Source organism: Rattus norvegicus, chromosome 12, assembly GCF_021556685.1.
Source record: "Rattus norvegicus strain SHRSP/BbbUtx chromosome 12, alternate assembly SHRSP_T2T, whole genome shotgun sequence".
NCBI classification, from domain to species: domain Eukaryota; kingdom Metazoa; phylum Chordata; class Mammalia; order Rodentia; family Muridae; genus Rattus; species Rattus norvegicus.
This window is the reverse complement of record NC_141545.1, coordinates 16,247,145-16,252,521: the sequence shown is the minus strand read 5'-3', so window position 1 is coordinate 16,252,521 and position 5,377 is coordinate 16,247,145. Positions and strand designations below refer to the sequence as shown.

Here is a 5,377-nt window from a genome sequence, read left to right as displayed (position 1 = left end):
TAAAATAAATACATTTTATCTGCATATGATAGTTTATATTTGGGCTTAGCAGAGTAAACATGAATCCAGGAGTCTCTGCTTCATACTTGGCGGCCATAAGGACATTCTCAGAGTCAGTGTCATAAGCCAGAGCTAACTTCAACCGGGGGACACAGCACGCCACACATCCGCAGGCTAGCCCCCTTTTTCAGTCCTTGGCAGAAGGTCCTAAGAGCCCAGACAGTGGCATGGCTCACTACAGGAAGAAGAGTCAGTCAGGGTCCAGGCAGAAGTGGCCAGAGAGCTCCCCCACACCAACGTGCACAGGGACAGGCAACCCTTCACCAGTACTCACCTGCAGAGAGCTGCTGCCTTTAGCCCCAGAGGCAGCCTTAAATGCTCTCAGGAGAGAGCAGGTGTTTTGAGGTTCCTCAACCTCCCCCGCAGACCTGTTTCCAACCAATGTGATGGTCTCTGGGTTTGCATGCACATTGAGAACACATGGGGAGCTCTGAGCTCCAAGTGATCCAAACCCAGGGTGGGAAGCCTGGGCCTCTCCTGTGATTCCGTGTCCAACCGAGTGCTATGGGGGTGACATGGACAAGCAGCATTGAAGGCCTTGGATAAAGTATTGAATATGGAAAGCAGAGAGAGAGAGAGAGAGAGAGAGAGGGAGAGAGAGAGAGAGAGAGAGAGAGAGAGGAATGTGGGTGAGAAAGAGGATGAATGAACAGGACCTGGAGAGATGGCCCAGCCAGTAAAGTGCTTGCCACACAAGCATAGGGAACTGAGTTCGGTTCCCAGGTCTCTTATAAACAAGCTGGGCAAACAGCACTGGAGACACAGAGACAGGTGGATCCCTGGGACTCGCTGTCCCTGAGGAGCAGTTCTCTGCTGACCTCCACATGCATTTGCACATGTGCACACAAACATGTATGTTCACACAGCACACATATCTGCACATACATGCTCCTGCACACATACACTGGTATCTTGAAAATGGAATGGAGACTCAGGTGGGCCCAGGGCCCCACAGGCTACCCAAATCCCTTAAAAAGACAGGAGAGGTGGAGAGATGAGGAAGACAGAGAGAGCTCCAGCTTTGAGTTAGGTCAAGAGTTGTGTGTGGGGCTGGGCTTGGTCCAAAGAGCCAGTTCCAGGACAGTCAGAGGAAACCTGTTTCAAAAACCTATTTAAAACAAAATAAGGAGCCAGGTAGCTAATGGCCTGTGGAGCAACATGCCTAAGTTTTATCGTGATGACTGTGATACGCATCTTACCCACGATACTCTGTCTCTGAGGAAGACACACTGCAGTGGTAGGAAACACAAAAAGAATGTGAAAGACTGTTACCAGATATGGACGGAGGAGCAGGCCCAGAGTCTGACTGACACAACAACGGCTGCATTTCAACAGGAAATTTCTCCAGCTCCATTCCCTGCTCCTCCGCCTGCAGGACCCATGATCCCACCTCCCCCCAGTCTCCCGGGTCCTCCTCGGCCTGGCATGATGCCTGCACCCTACATGGGAGGCCCTCCCATGATGCCAATGATGGGCCCTCCTCCTCCTGGGACAATGCCTGTGGGACCCGCTCCCGGGATGAGACCACCCATGGGAGGCCACGTGCCCTTGATGCCCGGGCCTTGGGTAGTGAGACCTCCCACCTGCCCTATAATGGTGCCCACAGGGCCTGGCATGACCCGGCCAGACGGATAAGAGCACAAGCGCTCTTTATCCTTTTGCATTTCTTGTTGTTTCACCAGGAGATCTTGGTGCCCAGCCTGAGTGTTTACTAGACGCATGACAAGGAACTTCCCTTCCTAACAGAGGGAACGCTTCTGGAGGGAGAAGTGATACGAAAAAGTACCGTTTCCCTTTATACTGTGAAATGTGAAAATAAAAAGGTCAGCGTTTCCAGCCTGAGGCTTGTCTCCGACACAGGAGAGCAGGTCTCAAAAACAACACAAGGGCCCGGGGATTTAGCTCAGTGGTAGAGCGCTTACCTAGGAAGCGCAAGGCCCTGGGTTCGGTCCCCAGCTCCGAAAAAAAGAACCAAAAAAAAAAAAAAAAACCAACACAAAACAGTGGATCTAGTGCAGTTGCCCGTGAATAGGAGACTGAATCTGCACAATGCCCAAGAAATCCCTCAGGGATTATTCCCGGAGAAACCTCCTTGCTATAGTAAAAGGGAGGTAGGGAGGAGACAGGTAATAGCATCATGCTGCCCTGTGTAGCTGTGTGTAACTTTCATCTCAGCACTTGGAAGGCTGAGGCATGAGGGCTGTGACCCTGAGCCAGCCTTGGCTACATAGTGAGAACTGGTCTCATTATGTCCCTCAGTGGTCAGCGCTCGCCGAGCAGGAAATAATCTTGCAGTGTCCCCCACTAATGTATAAACTGGGCATATTGCAGTACACCCATAATCCTTGCAATCAGGAAGTAGGGTCGGCTAGGCCCTCTCCACATAGGTGACAGATGGGGAGCTTGGTCTTCATGTGGCTCTCCTAACGACAGGAACAGGAGCTGTCTCTGACTCTGATGCCTGCCTCAGGACCCTTCCCTCCTACTGGGCTGCCTCCCCCAGCCCCAGTAGAAGATGTACCTACTTTAACTGCACCTTGACCTGCCAGGGCTGGTTGATATCCATGGGAGGGCTCCCCTCTTCTGAAGAGAAAGGGAGGAGGAGGGGATGAGGGAGGGGTGGGCAGTACTGGGGAAGGACAGGGAGTAGAGGAGGAGGGAGGGGAAACTGGGGTAGGGATGTAAAGTAGAGAAATAAACTAATTCATAAATAAAATGTAAGTTTAGGTCATCCTCAGGTAGAGAGGAGGAGGAGGAGGCAGGCAGGCAGGCCAGGAGAAAGGAGGGAAATAAACTATTTTTGTTTAAAAACAGGGAGGCTGGGGCTGGAGAGCAGGCTCAGCAATCAAGAGCATGTGCTGCTCTTGCAAAGGGCCTAAGTCCTTTCCTTTCACCTACATAGGGCAGCTTCACAACCACCTGTCATTTCAGCTCATGGAGAGCTGAAGCCCTCTTATGACTTCCTTGGGTGCGCGCGCGCGCGCGCGCGCGCGCACACACACACACACACACACACACACACACGCCCATATACATACAAATAAAAATAATTTTGGAAATCCTTAAAAACCGGGGGAAAGGGCCAAGTTGAGCCCTGCATGCCTTTGGCCCCAGGATTAGGGAGGCAGGGGCAGGTGGATGTCTGTATGTAAAACCATCTCTGTGTGCATCTGTGAGGTGGTGGTTGAGCACTATACAAGTGGGGGTACTTTTCACTGTGCATACAGTTATCTGGTGTAATGAGTAACCAAGAATAATATGGAGCTAAGACTAATTCAGAGAAGGCTTATTTTGCTGGCCAGTCTCAGATGGACAGAGTTAGTTCCAGAAGGATCCTCAGGCTTCTCTCAGAGATAGATCAGAGGCGTTCTGAGTTAGCTCAGTCAGTGACCGGCACAGCTAAGGGAACTTAAGACCTGCTCACCACCTTCCTTTCCTCCCGCCAGACCTGTACAGGTCTGTTCTGCATGTAGACCTCCAAGGTGGCTGCCCAGCTATGGGGTCTGGTGGACGACTTGTCAAGGACAAGCAGCACACAGAGATGCCATTTCACCTCTTCTGTAAGTCTGACCTCACCGACCATGACTTGCTCTGAGTGCGTAGTGATGGGCCTGCTGGGGGCCGAGCTGCATCCCCAGCTCATGATCTCTGTACTTCAGGCTGCTTTCCACACGGGTAGCTCTAAGGTCTTGGTCCTTTCCTCAAGCGTGTACACGACAGCTGGTGCATGGTGACAGGTGCCAACAGATCCTGGGGTTAAGACTTCCAAGTGCAGCCAAGGCTGTTTCTGAAGCCGAGGGGGATGCACAGAAGGGCTGACTGCTTGGGGAGAAGATGATCAAATTCTTTTTTTTTTTTTTTTTGTTCTTTTTTTCGGAGCTGGGGACCGAACCCAGGGCCTTGCGCTTCCTAGGTAAGCGCTCTACCACTGAGCTAAATCCCCAGCCCCAAAATTCTTAATTTCTAAATGTTCCTTAATTACATCTTCCTGTGGCTGTGTTCTTCCGCAGAGATCGTGAAAGTCAATCCATGTTAATCACGTAAGTGTCTCTTCGGTATCTCAGTCTGTATACATATAATTAGGCCTGCTCCTTACACATATAATTAAGCCTTCTTAGAATTAATTGGGGGACTTCGAACAGAACTCTGCAGGCGGTGGGCGGGCTTAACGCACAGTAGCATTTTAAAAGCTAGAACAACAAATCAAAATTCAGGGGCCTCAGCACAGAGGCATAGGGGAATCACTGAGACTGAACTACCAATCAGAGAGCATGCGTAGGTTGGGTGTAGGCTGCCTATACGTAGGTAACAGTTGTGAAGCTTGGTCTTCATGTGGGATGCCTATTAGCAGGAACAGTGCTCGGTCTGACTAGGTTGCTTGCCTTAAGCACCCGTTTCTGCTAACTGGGCTGCCTTCTGTAGCCTCGAGAAGATGTGCCTAGCCCTACTGCAATTTGATATGCCAAGGTATTCACGGGAGGCCTTCCTTTCTCCGCGGAGAAAGAGAGGATAGTATGGGGGATGGGGGATGTGAGAGGGTCTGGGAAGAGAGGAAGGAGGGGAAGCTGTGGGTGAGTTTGCTCCTTCAAAGTTTTCAACAGGGCCTGGAGAAATGGCTTCGAGCTTTTCCAGAGGACAAAATTAAATTCCCATTTCCCATGTTGGTTGGCTCAAAACTGCCCTTAACTCCACCTCCAGAGCCTCTGGCGCCCTCTTCCGGTCTCTGTGGATAAAGCTAGCACACAGATATATTGATTCATTGCCGAAGCTAGAAAGGACCATAGGGGCTGTGTTCAGAACTGGGTCACTGTTAACCTCTCTAATGGATGGACAGTCTCTTGTCTGCAGCTTGGATCCTTTAAAGGAACTGATTGTTGCGGTTCTTTGGAAATCTTCCTTCATGCAGTATCTCCTTGTCGGCTGTACTTTTGGAAGGCCTTTTCAGGGATCCTCACACTAAGGAAGCTGTAGCCAGCTCTGAAGACTTGGTAGCTAACTCTCTGTTACAGATTTGGGCTCTGTGTTTCTGGGGAGGTGGAACTCAGGGTTTTGTATACACTAGGCAAGCAATGTGCTGCTGAGCCACACCCCTAACCCCTCACTGGTGGAATTCTCAGCACTGTACAGCTGAGCCACACCCCTAACCCCTCATTGGTGGAATTCTTGTCACTCTCCTGCTGAGCCACACCCCCAAACTGAGCTATGCCTTTAGCTTCTCATTGGTGGATTCTAGGTGCTCTACCACTCAGCCAATCACCCCAGCTAGTCACTGAGGGATCCTAAGCCCCAGCCCCAGCCCCAACCCCTCATTGTCAGA

General features: G+C 50.9%; 1 pseudogene; it reads left to right on the top strand.

The window, feature by feature from the left end:
* Positions 1-1,218: 1,218 nt before the first annotated feature.
* On the top strand, positions 1,219-1,695 carry LOC108352477 (U1 small nuclear ribonucleoprotein C pseudogene; annotated as a pseudogene).
* The last annotated feature ends 3,682 nt before the right edge of the window (positions 1,696-5,377 follow it).